This window comes from Phocoena sinus, chromosome 3, assembly GCF_008692025.1.
Source record: "Phocoena sinus isolate mPhoSin1 chromosome 3, mPhoSin1.pri, whole genome shotgun sequence".
NCBI lineage: Eukaryota > Metazoa > Chordata > Mammalia > Artiodactyla > Phocoenidae > Phocoena > Phocoena sinus.
This window is the reverse complement of record NC_045765.1, coordinates 162,129,221-162,148,367: the sequence shown is the minus strand read 5'-3', so window position 1 is coordinate 162,148,367 and position 19,147 is coordinate 162,129,221.

The following is a 19,147-nucleotide window of genomic DNA, read 5'->3' as shown; positions in this document are numbered from 1 at the left end:
GTGTAGAGTTGGTAACAGGGGGTGCTCACCTCCGACTATCAAGAGCAAAGGCTCTGTGGTGAGCACAGATTTGGCGGAAGACTCTGGGACCATGGGTGCTCTCTGGCTGCACTCCCCCAGCCCCATAGACACAGGTGGCCAAGGTCCTGGCCTGAGTGGGTCCTGGCACTTCAGGGGTCTTCCTGCCTGGATCCTATGCCAGGTATGGATGGATATAAGGTCTTGGAACTGTGGAGCCCCCCGGGGTACCCTCAGACATTCTGCTTGGAGCAGGCTCCAAAATGTGGACTTGACAGAAAGGCTCCAGGAGATTCTGAGGTTTGGGACAATGACAAGGTGGATCTTTAATGTCACACAAAGGAGTGTGAAGAGCATTCTAAAGGGAAGGGGGCGAATCAAAAGTTTGTGAGAAGGAGTGGCATGGCCCACCCTGTGCTCCGGGAAGATCACTGAGCTGGGGTCCAAGGAGCAATGGATGGATGACGCTAAAGTGTGGAAAAGAGCAAGAGCCATTCCCTGAGACAGACTCCCCCCATTCTGCTTCCTTGTGACTCTCCCCCAGATATCCCTGCCCTCAGGCACCTTCAGAGATAAATGACCGGCCCATTATCATGAACATGCAACTCTCACCAGCTTGTTAACTCAGCAGGGTCACACAGGAGCTCAAGGTCTTGCAAAGTGACCCTCTGCCCCAAGTACTTGGAGGAGTTCCAAAGACTGTCACAGACATGTGCCCCTCCCACTAGGTCCAGTGCGCCCCACCGGCTGCCATGGTCCCTCCTGAAATGCCAGCCCAAGCCCTCAGGAGGCAGAAACCAAGCTGAGGGCTGTAGGAGAATGGGGAGACATGACCACTCTCCCCATGGCTTGAAGGGCTCTCACAGCTACACATTACTTGAATCCCAGCAGTTTTCACTTGTGGTTGTTGCTCTTGTTGGGATCCAGACTTTCACACAGGAGGCTGGACTGAAGCCCATTCTCTCTTTCAAATTTTTCTTCTCTGCATATAGTTTTGCTCCTGGTCCAATGGTCCGAACTCCTCATACCTGGATCCCTCTCCCCTGTGGATGAGCCCTGACACCAGAGGCTCCTCAGATAGGCTGTACCAACAGGCCACCCCACCTGTATGGAGAAACACCCTAGCAGTGGGCACAGCTGAGTTCTCTTCCCAGGTGGTTCCTTTAAGGTACCCAATGGTTCACCAGGCATACCTAGACATGGCTAAGTGTCCCCATCTGCTGAAATCCATGTTGTGTGACTGTGTCACACAGGCATGACATTTCTCTTGTCAAGGTTTTCTAGGTTATAGTAATAAAATTGGGACCTTGAGTTAAGTAATCCTTTTCAGCTGTAAGATTCTGAATTCCAAGACAAGTTAGAAGGCTACTGTAATAGTCCAAACATATGATGAAGAATACATGGAGAGGGAAGCATCAAAGAAGATGAAAAAGCGGTCACATAACTGAGGAATAATAATGACCAATGTTCACTGAGCCTTTACAATGTGGTATATAGACCATAGTCAGCAGTTTACATGTATTATCCAACTGAAACCTCAGAACAACTGTATGATGTAGGAAATGCTATTATCCCCATTTTACAGATAAGGAAACTGAGGGCAAGCTTCTTATATTTACACAGATATAGTAGCTATTTGGAGTGTGCCCCTGACTCTGACTCCAGAACCATACTCTTAGTTACTGTGCTACACAGACTCTCATGAAAATTTTGTTAAAAATAGAGAGCATTGGATCCTTGAAAGAGAAGGTAAGTCCATGGCATAAAAAAAAGATCAGGATGGGAAGGAACTGTACTGGAGTCTACCTTTCCCTTACTCACAATTCAATCCAACTGGTTTGTCTGTCTATCCATCTATTTATCTATATATCATATAACCACTGACTTATCCATCCACCCATCCATCTATCCATCCATCCATCCATCCATCCATCCATCCATCCATCCATCCATCCATCTAATCAGCCACCTATCCCCAACCTTCTTCAGAAAAGAGCTTGAGGAAACTTAGGAGAAATAAAGAAGTAAAAACTTTTAAAATAACAATAAAAGAATAAGAGCCATGTAACAAAGGGGAGTAGATTATTGTAAAACTGATGCAAATAAGCGCATAACTTAATTCAGAGCATCTCATCTTCCACGGAATAAAAAGAAACACAGCGAGTTCCCTACTTTGCATTAGCTCCTAAAAGGAAGCACAACCATCTGTCAGCAGAGACAAACTTTCCTACTACCAAATCTTAAAACAGCGAACACATGGATCTTTATTTATTAAAGGGAAATTAAATAACATAAGGCCAGCATCCTCCAATGCAGATGAGTTCCAATAAAGGCAGAACACATCTTGTTAAAGCTTCATTATTTCTGTAGGACTCCAGGGTAAACTAATCTGGACATATTCTGTCCAGGGTAGTTTTTAGATTCTGGATTGAGGAGATCCAGTTATGTGTGATTTACTGCTCCCCTGTAGTTCAGTATGGTCTCACCTTCACCTTCCCATTGGCTTCTATCTCAGGAAAGATAAATGTAAAGATAAATTAGATAATCAGGAGAGCGTGCAGAAGACAGGAAGGAAAGAAGACCAGTGACACGGGAAGGTATCACCAAGCTGGGGAATGGGATGGAGGGAAGTGAATGAACAAAACACCGTGGCTTCTAAATGGTTTCCAGTCCCACCATTCTGTAAAAATCCAGATAACATAGTATTTCAGGCAATACGTATTAGCTCCTTTCCTCGCTTCCCTGAGGTTGTGAAGAGCTGGGAGAAGCTGAGCAGAGAAGAGAGTCTTGCTGAAAGGACACAAACCAGGGCTTCCTTCTGCAGGTGGGAGGTATCTTCTTCTCTTTTTCTTTTTTAAAATTTTTATTGGAGTATAGTTGAGATATGATATCACTTATATGTGGACTCTAATTTTAAAATGATACAAATGAACTTTTTAACAAAACTGAAACAGCCTCACAAATCTCAAAATCTAACTTATGTTTACCAAAGGGGAAAGGTAGAGGGAAGTGATAAATTAAGAGATTGGGAGGTATCTTCTTGAGTCTCTCCTTTGGGAAAGAATCTGTGCACCATGGAGCAGGATGGAAGGGAGGTGGGGGTAATATCTCCTCCCACGTGGTGAGATGCTGGCTGCTAGCTCTTGCTGTAAAGGATACTGCAACATGAGAGAGGACAGCTGTTCAAAGCCAAGGAGACGTGTCATCCAGACACATCTGACCTGCCCACAGTGTCCCAGGTAGGAGATCGACCTAGTCTAAGCTAGGAAGCCCAGTTCTGCTTTATTCCAAGTGCATAGTTGTATCTCCATAATTTATTATAAGATCACATTGTATTTATTCTTTGTTCTCTGAGTCTTGGCCTTTGACCAAAAGCAATAAAATTCTGACCTAAGGATTCTTCCCTTATCACATCACTGCAAGGGGGGTTCTAACTGCTTTGAGTTCCGTAGGCATTGATTGTGTCTGCTACACAATTGAACACAAATTCTTTATTTTTTTAAATAGATCTCTATTGGAGTATAATGGCTTCACAATACTCTGTTAGTTTCTGTTGCATAACAAAGCGAATCAGCCATATGCGTACACACGTCCCCATATCCCCTCCCTCTTGAGCCTCCCTCCCACCCTCCCTATCCCACCCCTCTAGGTCATCACAAAGCACCAAGCCGATCTCCCTGTGCTATGCTGCTGCTACCCACCAGCCAACTATTTTATATTCGGTAGTGCACATGTGTCGATGCTACTCTGACTTCATCCCAGCTTCGCCTTCCCACCCCATATCCTCAAGTTCATTTTCTATGTTCACCTCTTTATTCCTGCCCTGCAACTAGGTTCATCAGTACCTTTTTTTTTTTTTTAGATTCCATATATATGTGTTACCATACGGTATTTGTTTTTCTCTTTCTGACTTACTTCACTCTGTATGACAGACTCTAGGTCCATCCATCTCACTACAAACAACTCAATTTCGTTTCTTTTTATGGCTGAGTAATATTCCACTGTAAACATGTGCCACATCTTCTTTATCCATTCATCTGATGATGGACATTTAGGTGCTTCCATGTCCTGGCTATTGTAAATAGTGCTGCAATGAACATTGTGGTACATGCCTCTTCCTGAATTATGGTTTTCTCAGGGTATATGGCCAGTAATGGGATTGCTGTGTCATATTGTAGTTCTATTTTTAGTTTTTTAAGGAACCTCCATACTATTTCCCATAGTGGCTGTATCAATTTACATTCCGACCAACAGAGCAGGAGGGTTCCCTTTACACCACACCTTTTGCAGCATTTATTGTTTCTAGATTTTTTGATAATGGCCATTCTGAACGGCGTGAGGTGATACCTCATTGTAGTTTTGATTTGCATTTCTCTAATAATTAGTGATGTTGAGCATCTTTTCATGTGTCTCTTGGCCGTCTGTGTGTCTTCCTTGGTGAAATGTCTATTTAGGTTTTCTGCCCATTTTTTAACTGGATTGTTTGCTTTCTTGATATTGAGCTCCATGAGCTGTCTGTATATTTTGGAGATTAATCCTTTGTGTGTTGTTTCATTTGCAAATATTTTCTCCCATTCTGTGGGTTGTCTTTTTGTCTTGTTTATGGTTTCCTTTGCTGTGCAAAAGCTTTTAAGTCCCGTTTATTTTTGTTTTTGTTTCCGTTACTCTAGGAGGCGGGTCAAAAAAATCTTTCTGTGATTTATGTCAGAGTGTTTTTCCTGTTTTCCTCTAAGAGTTTTATAGTGTCTGGTCTTAAATTTAAGTCTTTAATCCATTTGGAGTTTATTTTTGTGTATGGTGTTAGGTAGTGTTCTAATTTTATTCTTTTAAATGTAGCTGTCCAGTTTTCCCAGCACCATTTATTGAAGAGGCTGTCTTTTCTCCATTGTGTGTTCTTGCCTCCTTCGTCATAAATTAGGTGATCATATGAGCGTGGGTTTATCTCTGGGCATTCTATCCTGTACCATTGATCTATATTTCTGTTTTGGTGCCAGTACCATACTGTCTTGATTACTGTAGCTTCATGGTATAGTTTGAAGTCAGGGAGCCTGATTCCTCCAACTCCATTTTTCTTTATCAAGATTGCTTTGGCAATTCGGGGTCTTTTGTGTTTCCATATGAACTGTAAATTTTTTTGTTTTAATTCTGTGAAGAATGCCATCGGTAGTTTGATAGGGATTGCATTGAATCTGTAGATTGCTTTGGGTAGTATAATCATTTTCACAATATTGATTCTTCCAATCCAGAACATGGTATATTTCTCCATCTGTTTATGTCAACTTTGATTTCTTTCATCAGTGTTTTATAGTTTTCTGAGTACAAGTCTTTCACCTCCTTAGGCAGGTTTATTCCTAGGTATTTTATTCTTTTTGTTGCAGTGGTAAATGGGAGTGTTTCCTTAATTTCTCTTTCTGATTTTTCATTGTTGGTGTATAGGAATGCCAGAGATTTCTGTGCATTAATTTCTATCCTGCAACCTTACCAAATTCATTGATTACTTCTAGTAGTTTTCTGGTGGCATCTTTAGGATTTTCTATGTATAGTACAGTGTCATCGGCAAACAGTGACCTTTTAACATCTTATTTCCAATTTGTATTCCTTTTATTTCATTTTCTCCTCTGATTGCTGTGGCTAGGACTTCCAAAACCATGTTGAATAAGAGTGGTGAGAGTGGATATCCTTGTCTTGTTCCTGATCTTAGTGAAAAGGTTTTCAGTTTTTCGCCATTGAGTAAGATGCTTGCTGTGGGTTTGTCATGCATGGCCTTTATTATGTTGGGGCAGGTTCCCTCTATGCCCGTTTTCTGGAGAGTTTTTATCATAAATGGGTGTTGGATATTGTCAAAAGCTTTTTCTGCATTTATTGAGTTGATCATATGGTCTTTATCCCTTAATTTGTTAATGTGGTATGTCACATTGACTGATTTGCATATATTGAAAAGAATCCTCGCATCCCTGGGATAAATCCCACCTGATCATGGTGTATGATCCTTTTAATATGTTGTTGGATTCTTTTTCCTAGTATTTTGTTCAGGACTTTTGCATCTATGTTCATCAGTGATACTGGTCTATAACTTTCTTGTTTTGTGATATCTTTTTCTGGTTTTGGTGTCATGGTGATGGTGGCTTCGTAGAATGAATTTGAGAGTGTTTCTCTCTCTGCAATTTTTTGGAAGAATTTGGGAAGAATCGATGTTAGCTCTTCTCTAAATGTTTGATAGAATTTGCCTGTGAAGCCATCTGGACCTGGACTTTTGTTTGTTGGAAGATTTTAATTACAGTTTCAATTTCATTACTTGTGATAGGTCTGTTTATGTTTTCTAATTCTTCCTGGTTCAGTCTTGGAAAATTGTACTTTTCCAAGAATTTGTCCATTTCTTCATGGTTGTCCATTTTATTGGCATATAGTTGTTTGTAATAGTCTCTTATAATCCTTTGTATTTCTGTGGTGTCAGTTGTGATTTCTCCTTTTTCACTTCTAATTTTATTGATTTGCCTCCTCTCCCTTTTTTTCTTGATGAGTCTGGCTAAGGGTTAATCAGTTTTGTTTATCTTCTCCAAGAACGAGCTTTTAGTTTTATTGATCTTTGCTATTGTTTTCTTTGTTTATATTTCATTTATTTCTGCTCTGATCTTTATGATTTCTTTCCTTCTACTGTCTTTGGGTTTTCTTTGTCCTTCTTTCTCTAGTTGTTTTAAATGTAGGGTTAGATTGCTTATTTGAGATTTTTCTTGTTTCTTGAGGTGAGATTGTATTGCTATAAAATTTCCTCTTAGAACTGCTTTTGCTGCATCGCATAGGTTTTGGGTCGCCGTGTTTTCATTGTCCTTTGCTTCTATGTATTTTTTTTATTTCTTCTTTGATTTCTTCAGTGATCTCTTAGTTATTTAGTAGCACACTGTTTAGCCTCCATGTATTTGTGTTTTATTACAGTTTTTTTTCCTGTAATTGATTTCCAATCTCATAGTGTTGTGGTCAGAAAAGATGCTTGATATGATTTCAATTTTCTTAACTTTTTCGAGGCTTGATTTGTGACACAAGATGTGATCTATCCTGGAGAATGTTTCATGCGCACTTGAGAGGAAAATGTATGCTGCTACTCTTGGGTGGAATGTTCTATAAACATCAATTAGATCTCTCTGGTCTATTGTATCATTTAAAGCTTGTGTTTCCTTATTTATTTTCTGTTTGGATGATCTGTCCATTGGTGAAGGTGGGGTGTTAAAGTCCCCTACTATTATTGTGTTACTGTCGATTTCTCCTTTCATGGTTGTTAGCATTTGCCTTAGGTATTGAGGTGTTCCTAAGTTGGGTACATAAATATTTGTAATTGTTATATCTTCTTCTTGGATTGACCCCTTGATCATTATGTAGTGCCCTTCCTTATCTCTTGTAACAGTCTTTATTTTAAAGTCTATTTTATCTGATACGAGTATTGCTACTCCAACATTCTTTTGATTTCCATTTGCATGGAATATCTTTTTCCATCCCTTCACTTTCAGTCTGTATGTGTCCCTCAGTCTGAAGTGGGTGTCTTATAGACAGCATATATATGGGCCTTGTTTTTGTGTCCATTCAGCCAGTCTGTGTCTTTTGGTTGGAGCATTTAATCCATTTACATTCAAGGTTATTATTGATATGTATGTTCTTATTAACATTTTCTTAATTGTTTTGGGTTTGTTTTTGTGGGTCTTTTTCTCCTCTTGTGTTTCCCGCCTAGAGAAGTTCCTTTAGCATTTGTTGTAAAGCTGGTTTGGTGGTGCTGAATTCTCTCAGCTTTTGCTTGTCTGAAAAGCTTTTGATTTCTCCATCAAATCTGAATGAGATCCTTGCTGGGTAGAGTAATCTTGGTTGTAGGTTTTTCTCTTTCATCACTTTATCCTGCCACTCCCTTCTGGCCTGCAGAGTTTCTGCTGAAAAATCATCTGATAACCTTATGGGGATTCCTTTATGTGTCATTTTTTGTTTTTCCCTTGCTGCTTTTAATATTTTTTCTTTGTATTTAATTTTTGTTAGTTTGATTAATATGTGTCTTGGCACGTTTATCCTAGAGTTTATCCTGTTTGGGACTCTCTGTGCTTACTGGACTTGGGTGACTATTTCCTTTCCCATGTTAGGGAAGTTTTCAACTATAATCTCTTCAAATATTTTCTCAAACCCTTTCTTTTTCTCTTCTTCTTCTGGGACCCCTATAATTCAAATGGTGCTGCATTTAGTGTTGTCCCAGACGTCTCTGAGACTGTCTTCAATTCTTTTCATTCTTTTTTCTTTATTCTGCTCCTTGGCAGTTATTTCCACCATTTTGTTTTCCAGCTCACTTATTCGTTCTTCTGCCTCAGTTATTCTTTTATTGATTCCTTCTAGTGCATTTTTCATTTCAGTTATTGTGTTGTTCATCTCTGTTTGTTTGTTCTTTAGTTCTTCTAGATCTTTGTTAAACCTTTCTTGTATTGTCTCAGTCTGTGCCCCCATTCTATTTCCGAGATTCTGGATCATCTTTACTATCATTATTCTGAATTCTTTTTCAGGTAGTTTGCCTATTTGTCTTGTATGTTTTTGCCTTGCTCCTTCATCTGTGTCATATTTTTTTGCTGTCTCATCTTTTTTTTTTCCTTTTTTTTACGAGTGGGATTGTGTTCCTGTCTTACTGGTTGTTTGGCCTGAGGCTTCCAACACTGGGGTTTGTAGGCTGTTGGGTAGAGCTGGGTCTTGGTGCTGAGATGAACTCCATGAGACTTCACTCCGATGAATATTCCCTGTGGTCTGAGGTTCTCTGTTAGTCCAGTGGTTCGGACCTGGAGCCCCCACCGCAGGAGCTTCAGCCTGACCCCAGGTTCATGAACCAAGATCCCACAAGCTGCCTGGGGCAGAAAGAAAAGAAAAAAAGAACGATAACAAGTAAAAAATAAAATTAGAGTAGGAAACTAACAGATATGTCAGGAAGAATATAAAAATAAAAATATAGATGACAACAACCAGAAGGTACATTAGTACCACAATAGTAAAAAAGAGGAGGAGGGAAAAGAAAAAAATGGTTGGGTAAGGCCTTGGCTGTGGAGGGTAGGGGACTAAGCAAGGGTGAGTTTTGGTGGTGAGCAGGGCCAATGTTCAGGACCCACAGGGCTGGAAAAGGCCCTGGGGGCTGTGGGGGGAGGGGCTTAGGGTCAAGGAACAGAAGGGGCCCAGGTGTGTCCCCCACACCTGGTCTCAGAGGACAGGGGACCTCACCTGGGAGCCCAGCAGCCTTCCTGGGCTCTAGTGGGCAGGGGGCAAACTCCCTCCTCTCCTCTGCTGCTCCTCCAGTCTGGGAGGGCCCCTCCCGCCTGCCTCTCCTGATCTCCCTGGCCTCCCTCCTACGCCCGCTGGACCCATGCAGCCTGAAGGGGGCTTTGGAGGGCAGGGGATCAGCCTGGGAGCTCAGCAGGCTCCCTGTCCCGAGCGGGCATGGCAATCGCACTCTGCTCCTCTTCTGCTCCTCCTGGAGGGCACCTCCTGCCTACATCTCCTGATCTCCCCGGCCTCAGGGGCACTGAGCCTGTCTGGCCTCCACTTTTCCTCCCCCCTCAGTGCCCCTACTTCCTACCAGTTCACTTTGGGGTTCCTCTCGTCTCCTTGGGCATCAGGGTCCCCCACCAGCAGCCCACATTATTCTCTTTTGTAATCATAATTGTCTTGTCAAGTGACTGGGTCTTATCCTTCCAACTATGTCTTGTCACTTAGAGCTCCATGCACAGGGTCATGCTCAGACAGGTGCTGAGTGTTGGCTGATTCAGGACTTCCAAATGCTGGAGCCACTTTATCATGTCGTCCTTTGCCCACTAGATGTGCCCTCTACCTTTCTTCACTCCTCTCCGTCCTCAGGAGTCTCATGGCTATGGACTCATCCACAGCCTCCCTTGTTCTCGCTCCTAGTCGGGTGCAGCCAATGGGAGGCACAGGCAGCAGATAGAGGGTGGGAGGAGAGAGACATTGGACTGTTTATTTCTCTGGCTTCCTCCCTGTTGAACTATGGGGTCACAAGTAAACCACTGTATCCAGAAATTGTACCAAGGGCTGCTTGTTTGCCTCTCATTCCACAGTCTCTAGGAAGGTCCACTCTTCCATGGGTTTTGCTATGATTCTCTCCTGGCACTTTGCAACTTCTTCGGTACTTGACCAAAGACTGAATGAACCACTAGCTGCACACCTTTCATAAGACTGTGCAGTTCAAGGGAAGCAACTGCCACAGACACCTCCTTTAGGAAAGATCCCTGAACCCCTCTGGCTAGTGGGGGAAGAGCACCATCCATTATGGCTGCTCAGGGACAGCACCTGCCATGGGAGATTCCCAGCTGGCCCTGTGAGACTGGTCAGTTGAGTATGGTGGGGTGTATGGTCAGATCCCTGAATCTCATGGTTGTTAGCGTATTTTGCCCCCTGGGAGGAACCCCTCCAAGGTCTCTACTACTGCAGCAGCCTGTTTTGGACAATTTCACCTTTTCTTCCTTTATGTGAGGGCCTAAGAATTTCCCGAGATGCAGTCTTAATGCGTTTGAGCTGCTATAACAAAACACCATAAACTAGGTGGCTTAGAAACAACAAGGATTGATTTGTTACACTTCCAGAGGCTGGGAAATCCAAAATCATGGTGCCGGCAGATTTAGTGTCTAGCAAGGCTTTTCTTCCTGGATGGCTGCCTTTTCACTGTAACCCTGTGGAAGGGGCATGGGAGTTCTGTGGAGCCTCTTTTATAAGGGCACTAATTCCATTCATGGGGACTCTACCTCATGACCTAATCACCTCCTGGTACCATAACCTTGGGGGTTAGGATTCCATCATATGAATCTTGCAGGGATACATTCAATCCATAGCACCTGCCCTGACATTCTACTGCCTTGTTTTGAATTAGCCACAGCTGTATCTACCAGATTCAATTTGTATTTATTTCTGTTTCAACAGCTTTTTTGAGATATAATTCATATACTACACAATTTGCGCATTTTAAGTACACAACTCAGTGCTCCCTCCCTCATCCCCTGGCAACCACTAATCTACTTTCTGTCTCCCTGGATTTGCCTACTCTGGATATTTTCATATAAATAGAATTATACAATATGTGGCCTTTTGTGACTGGCTTCTTTTACTTAGCATAATGTTTTCAAGATTCATCTGTGTTGTAGCAGGTGTCAGTACTTCATTCCTTTTATGGCTGAATAATATTCCATTGCGTGGATATACATTTTCTTCATACATTCAACAATTGATGGCAGTTGGATTGTTTCCAGTCTTTTGCTATCATGAATAATGCTGCCGTGAACATTTGCATAGAGATTTTTGTGTGGACGCAAGTTTTCATTTCTCTTGGTTATATATCTAGGACGAGAGTAGCTGGGTCATATGGTAACTCTATGTTTAACTTTTTGAAGAACTGCCAAACTGTTTTCTAAAGTGGCTGCACCATTTTACATTCCCACCAACAAGGAATGAGATGCTAGTTTCCCTACATCCTTGTAAGAACTTGTTTCTGGATGCCTTTTTGATTACAGCCATTCTAGTGGGTGTGAAGTGGTATCTCACTGTGGTTTGGTTTGCACTTTCCTGATGGCTAATTATGTTCAACATCTTTTTCTGTGCTTATTGGCCATTTGTATACAATCTCTATGTCCACAATTCCCTATCTAAAACCTTAGGAACCAGATGGATTTCACAATTCTGACCCTTCCTGAAGTTCATTAAAAAAATTTCAGATATGGAAAGGTAACACAGTTTGTATACTGTAAAATGCTTAATACTCCCAGTAGGCTCTTGGGCTATATCCCCAAAATCACATCCTGCAGTATTTCTGCAGCAAAAATATGATTCACCCTAAATGAGATAGATAAAGTATACCCATAACCTCACATATCTTAAGTCAGTTTTTGCCACCAAAAGAGTTACAAAAGACATTGATTTTCAGAACTTTTGGATTTTGGAGTCACAGAGAAGGGACCGAGCATCTATACATGCCTTTGTGTTCCATCCAAGGCTGTGTTGTGGGCAATGAGCCTGTGGTCCCACCCCTGCTCCTCTGTGACTCCCATAAACATTGTCCTCTGTAGCGTGGCTCCTCGGGGGCCAGTTGCGGAGCAGAGTGTAAAGACCGGGTACCACGTCCCCTCTCCTCCCTGGTCTGATTTGCATGTTGCCCCACCTCAGAGCCGGGTGGCATTCTAGCCTAGCCCCACGGTTGCCTCAGGGTTGTTGAGGTCACTGTGGTTGTCCAGAGAGAGAGAGAGGACAGAAGTGGGGGGAGGGCTGTGATGCCTAGGGGCAGGGGTTAATCCCTGCACTGATTCTCAGATATCTCCATTGTACTTTCTGGAATCTTTAACTCTATTTGTAGAAACAGAGAAAGGTTGAGAATTCAGCCAATGCTGAAACTGGGCGAATCAAAAATGTGCATGACAATTTTGGGGTTTTCACAGAAGTAGACTGCAGGCTCAGGGCTGGGAGGAGAGTAATTCAAATGCTTGGTCCTCTCACCTTCATTTCCTCCTTTAAGTGGCTCTCTGTCTGAGGCTTTCTCTTGCCTCCAGTGGGCCCACAGGGTCCATCCTGGAGAAAGCACAGGGATAGCTCATCAGCTGTCCCCAAACTGCTGACTGTGGGCTTTACCAATCCTGTCCCAGGATGTGCGGAGGAGGGGCTCTATGCCCTGTCCCCAGTTCTGCTCCAAAGCCATACCTCAGTGAGGGTCTGTGACATAGAACTGTCCCCTGCAACTGATTCCTTTCCAGTGGGATGCTCTGAGCTAGAGACCCCCTCAGGTGGTCTCAGGAGAAGGGTTTACTGTAGGGGCTAAACCGAGGGGACTGGTGAACAGCCTGGCATCAGGGAAGTAGTGCTGGGGGGCCTCCCTCCCGTCCATTCCCTGTAGTTACTTCTCCTGCTGCCTGGTTGCCCTGTCCCCTTTGCCTCTTTCTCCAAGTTTCCCAATTCAAGTAGGAATGAGCTCAGTCTGGCTTGTCTCCAGGTACTTTCTTCCTCCTTCAGTGAAGGAGGTAGGGATGGACGAGGGGTAGATGGGGGCTAGCGGGTACAAGCAGTGATGCATATGAGGTCTTCCTGGGGAGAAGGGCAGTTCCTGAAGGCCATGGTCAAGCAGGCAATGTTCATTTCTCTAGTTCACTCACCCAGGATCACACAGCTGGTCAGTGTCAGAAGTGGCACCGAAAACTAGCTCTCACTGGGACTTCTTTTTTTCTCCGTGATGCTATGTATCTGGCGTCTCTGGAAGAAGACAGTCAACTGTACTGGTTTTGAAAATAAATCCAATCCACTAATTGGAATTCCTTGTTGCTTTGCGTAGCCCCTGATTTTACTCTGAGGCCAGAGATAAAGAAACAAGAAGTAAAAAGAGGTCCGAGGTTGAAAAAATCTAAAAAAAAAAAAAAAAAAAAGAGTGGATGTACGTATATGTATAACTGATTCACTTTGCTGTACACCTGAAACTAACACAACGTTGTAAATCAACTAGACTCCAATAAAAATTAAAAAAAAAACAAAGATGCCTGAGATGCTCTCTAAAAAGTGGTTTTCTTGTTGCGTCTCTTCTTGTCTCCAGGTCCCTAAAAGCAGACAGCTGGGTGGGAAAAGGAGATGGAGGTGCATGGGCAGGACCCCCCCAGGCTGGTGAGGGAAGAGGTCCTTCGAGGCGTAGCTGCATAACACATAGGCTCCACGTTGCAGTGGGCAGCAAGGACCAGGCCAGTGGCCCAGGGCCACCCCAGCTTTCCCTCCGCACGTGCGTATCCTGTGCTCCCGGTCAGCTCTGCCTGGCGCGGGTCCCATTAGTTGGTGTGACGGTCCTCAAGCATCTTCCAGAGCCTTTACCCTGGGGGGGGGGGGGTGACAGCTGCTGGTTTCTAGCAGCTCCTCTCAACGACTGTCTGTTACAAGCTTTTTACAGACTTCTGCTTTATTTTCTAACATTCTGAGGAGTCCACACAGTCTCCAACTTTTGACCTTGAATCACTCAGAATCTTCTTAGACAGTGAACCACACCTGTGATCTCATTCTGATTGTAAGGCAGGGTCCTTACAAAGAACCTATGAGGTTTTACATGATGAGGCTGCTCTGCTGTACCGACTGCATCTCCTGTTCCCCCACTCTCAGCCATGGTGGTCTCCCCTCCCTTCCTCATATAGCCAAACAGAACAGGCTGCCTCAAGGCCTTTGCCTGTGGGGTCTTCAGTGAGTAATCGGTGACCCCCAAATATAAGAATCTTCACTACCTCTGCCAAGGAACCAGGGTCAGAACTTTCTGAGGGTCCACACTAAACAGAGGCAGTAAGGCCAGTCAAAGGCAGTCAAAGTAGGTGCTTTTTTTATTGGTGCCTTCCATCGCTCTTCTCCTTCTTTCATCCCTCTTATTACTCTTGCCGATGCTGGGTTAATCCACTAATCCTCTCTAAAAGGCATTAAGCGATAGAGGTTTAAGGTGTTAGCGCTCCCAGGAGTATTTATCCCTTACAGAAATCTTGAAGACCAAAAGTTGGCCAGGATCAGAACGACTGAATTTCCCACCTGGTAGAATTTCAGATTCTGCATACTTGGGTCTGGGGGCTCACTTTGGAATTCTTTGAGTTACTGGACAGGGACAGAAAGTCAGCCGTTATTAAGTAATGAGCTGTAACATAGTTCAGTTTGAAACCAAGGCAGCAAATATAGCTATTGTCACTTCTCCTGTACGCTCTTCTCATTAACATACCAGTAATAATAAAACCTTGCAACTTCCAAATCTGAGCTCATTTTAAAGCCAAATCTATCTTTATCTTTTCTTCATGTATAATTGGGTTTCCCTGCTACCAGAACTTCCAGATCTTCATCAACCCATAACCTACAAACATGCGTAAGCGTGTCTGCACACACGTGTGCATATACACACACACACACACACACGCACACACACATATTTTTTGTCCCCTGTCCACCTCAGATACTCCCAATTTCCATCCCCTGTTCCTTTGCCAGGCTTATTCCACCTAACTCTCTCTTCCACCTCCCACCGGGTGTCTTTGCTTAATTTGTATATTCAGAGCTATCTCAATGGCTAAAAAAATTACTGGAGTGAAGGAGCTCAAAAGACTCTTACCAATCAACCCACAAGGCCAGGCAGCCATTCTGGGGGTCCCATGCCTGTGAATACAGGTTCAGAGCAGAATAAGTTGGGCTCTGGCTTGGACCTTTTAGTAGCTTAGTGGAGGTCACCCCAAATCAAAGAAAGAAGCTGGGTCTATTTGTACTGCCTTGTGAGCCAACTTAGCATGGCCTGGGCTGAATTAGATGCCCTGGCCCCTTTGGGTCTGCTTTCCTCCTTTTACCTGCTCCTTAATCTGCCCCAGGACCAGCTGGGGACTCTCAGGACACAAGTCACATCACACAGTGCTACCCACTGTATGGCATATGGCAGCCCTCTGCCCTCTGCCCTACTTACTTTCCACACTCATTTCCTTAACAGATTAGTCAAGTTAAATCTCCAGGTATTTTTATGCTCTTTAGCTCAAATTTAGAGTTAGAGTTCCAATTCTGGCCAGAGGTAAAGCCCCGTAGCTCAAGAGATCATCTGGACATTTCCACAGTATGTCTGTATTAACATCAATTCACTCCTGAAAACCTCTCCACCTGGAACTCGCCACATTCCTCTAGATTCTTTCGTTTTCTTTATCTTAAGCACTCATCAAATATTATCTATAAGATCAACGTATACATTTCTCTCTAGAATGACAGTTGCGCTCAAAAGTTTGGAGGACGGGTTTAGCTTGTGAGTTTCCTAGGGCTGCCATAACTGTAAGAACCAAAAACTGGGTGGCTTAAAACGATTGCCTTGGTTCTGGAGGTTAGAAGTCTGAAAGCAAGGTGCCAGTAGGGCTGTGTTCTCTCTGAAACCTGTAGGGGAATCCTTCCTTGCTTCTCTGCTAGCTTCTGGTAGTTTGCTGGCAACCTTTGGTGTTTCTTGGCTTGTAGATGCATCTATAATTCTCCAACTCCATGAGGCATTCTCCCTGTGCATGTCTATTCTTATATGGCTATCTTCTTATGAGGACACCAGCTGTATTGGATTAGGGGCCCATCCTACTCCAGTATGACCTCATTTTAATTATATCTGCAATGACCCTACTTCCAAACAAGGTCACAATTTAAGGTTTTGGGGGTTAAGACTTCAACATATCTTTTTTTAGAGGAGGACACAATTCAACCCAAAACAACTAGTAAGTGAGTTAAGACATTGTTTGTATATTAAAATAAATATAGATGTGTAAGGAGAAGGAAAAATTCACACGCATTTCTAAGAAAAAGCTGGCAGCTTTTTGAAGTTCATCTCGTGGTGGCCACTTCGGTTCCTCTCCACGATCCCCAGTGATACAACTTTCACCTGCCTCTTCACTCTCCTCCATCTTTAGGGCTGCTTTGGTGGAAAAGTTTGAGAAGTGCTGATAAAGAACCATAACTGGTCTATCCGTCAGAGCTGGTTTGGCTGCACAAAACTAAACACCTGGGACTTCCCTGGTGGTCCAGTGGCTAAGTTTGCGCTCCCAATGCAGGGGGCCCGGGTTTGGTCCCTGGTCAGGGAAGTAGATCCCGCATGCCGAAACTAAGAGTTCGCATGCCACAACTAAAAAAAAAAGATCCTGCAAGCTGCAACTAAGACCCGGTGCAGCCAAATAAATAAATTAAAACAAAACAAAAACTGAACACCCAACTTACAGCCACCTAATTAAATCAGGGTCTTCTTTTTCTTGTATGTTTCTATGCAATAAGAAGCCCAGAGAAGGGCAGCTCACTCATCCATCTGTACCATGTGCTTCTGTTCTCATGTTTACCTTCTTGCAGTCACACGATGGCCTCTTCACCTCTAGTATTTTGTCTGTGTTCTGAAGAGGACAAAGGGCAAAGGGCTAAGTGCACGCCCTTGCTGTGTCTGAACTCTTCCTTCTGAGATCTGCCCAGTCCCTTCCACTCAGTGGCCAGCACTCTGTCACATAGCCCTCAGAGCTGGGAAATAGAGTCTATTAGCCAGGCATGAGTTCTGATAAGAAGGAGAGAAAGGATATTGACTAGACAACTTACCCTGTGTCCCCCAACTGGCTTTCTCCATTTCTTTTGCCCCATGGCTTGGGGACTGGTATAGATCTAGGCACACGGGAGACAGGTTGATGCTTGTGTACTGACTGCAAGGGATCTCACCATCTTGTAGGCAAGACATTAAACGCAAAGGATGCAAATAATATAATGCAGTACACGATCAAATGCCAGAACGAGTGGTACTCCAGAATACAGAGAAGGGAGAGGTCAGTTCGAGTTAATGTACTGTAGCAGCTCCACGAAAGGGGATGAAATTCGAGCTGAATTTTGAAAGTGGGGCAGGATCAACAGCAGCTGTCATGAAACCCTGTTTAGATCCCCCTACACATGCTCAGATGGCAGAAGGTAAAAAAAAAACCCTGTGTGCAGCCTCTTTCTCTTATTGCAGTCCGGGTGAGCCTTCCCACACATCCCACACTCAGACACAAAGTCTTCAATTGAGATTTCTTGGAAATGACTCTACCTGAGACAGAAGAATTGGTCAATATCTGGGTCTCAACATTAGAGAGTTCTTTTTGTCCAAACACACACCAGTCATTCCACTCTGATCCCAACACCCTTAGCAGTCATTACCATGCAGTCAACGTTCCCTTTCAGGCCAACTCCCAACATCTAGAACTTGCCTCCACCCAAGAACCCTCCAGCAGGAGTTAGCTTTTTCCAATGGACACTTCCCAAGTACCACCACTAAGGGGTTGCTGATCTTTCTGTGACTGAATGACATCCAGTTTGCCCTCTGCCCCCCAGCAGTTTTGATGTTTTCAAATTTTTGAACTTTCTCCACCATTTAGGCAACAGAGGGGGGATCTGTATTCACTACCTGCAGGGCAGGATACTATGGGAGGGATGCAGAGGGAAAGAAAGAAGTCGACACTTGGCTTCTGAATTTCAAGAGACACTTCTGGAACCTATGGCAGAGGGAAGAATTGGGGGGAAAGCGTTTATAAATTTAAAACGGAGTCTCCTAAGAACACAAAGGTTATGTCCCAAAGAAAAGATTTTGAAGAAAGTATGTCAAACCTGGAGAGAAGTTTTCTTCCTGCAGAGGAAATAATAATTCTGCAGTTTGTGGGAGAGGAAATGGATAGCATTAGACCCCGATGTGAATCTCTGAGAAAGGAAGTCTGTGCCCAGGTAGACTTGAGGGGTCTGGGAGCAGAGAGAATTTGGCCTCACTTTCTGGGGTGGGGTGGGAGGGGGTGGGACTGAGCATCCCAGTGAGCAGTTGAATGTCTTCCTGACTGCTTGGGAGGAGCTCGGGAGAGGCGCTGACTGCCAGCAGACCTACAGAGGGGGCCCCGGGGTTGGGTGAGCAGAATGCAACATCAGAAAACAACAAGGTCATGGCAACGCCTGTCGCAGGAGCACTGGGGAGGCAGACACACATGGGACACTCATCGGCACCAGCGCCAGCATGAACCCATAGTGACCAAGGACTGGATGCAATCTCCCCATCCCCATCCCATGCTGTGATGCCACCAATACCTCTGGGAGATTGGCTGCAACCTTGGGGAGAAGGCAGGAAGGGGAATGTACTCAACTGACAAAGAAAATTCCCGGAAATTGTTTTCCCTGAACTAGGAGTAAGCCATGAGGAGAAATAAGAGCTGGAGATAGAAATTACCCAACAGAAGACTAAGAAAAAGAAACATGGGCAGCACACCTGAGAAATTTGGACTTACTGATTTTTTTCTTTTTGAGATTCTACATACAATTAAAAATTAAAAAAATAAACTTCTATTTTAGAATAGATTCAGATTTACAGGAAAGCTGTGAAGATAGTACAGAGTTCCCATATACTCCATGTCCAATTTTCCCATATTACTCACAATTAATGAATCAGTATTGGTAGATTATTATTAACTAAAGTCCATGTATTATTCATATTTTCTTAGTTTCTACCTAATGTCCTTTTTTGGTTCCAGGATTCTTAAGAATACTCCATTACATTTAGTTGTCATGTTTCCTTGGGCTCCTTTTGGCTGTGACAGTTTTCCAGACTCTCCTTATTTTTGTTGATCTTAGT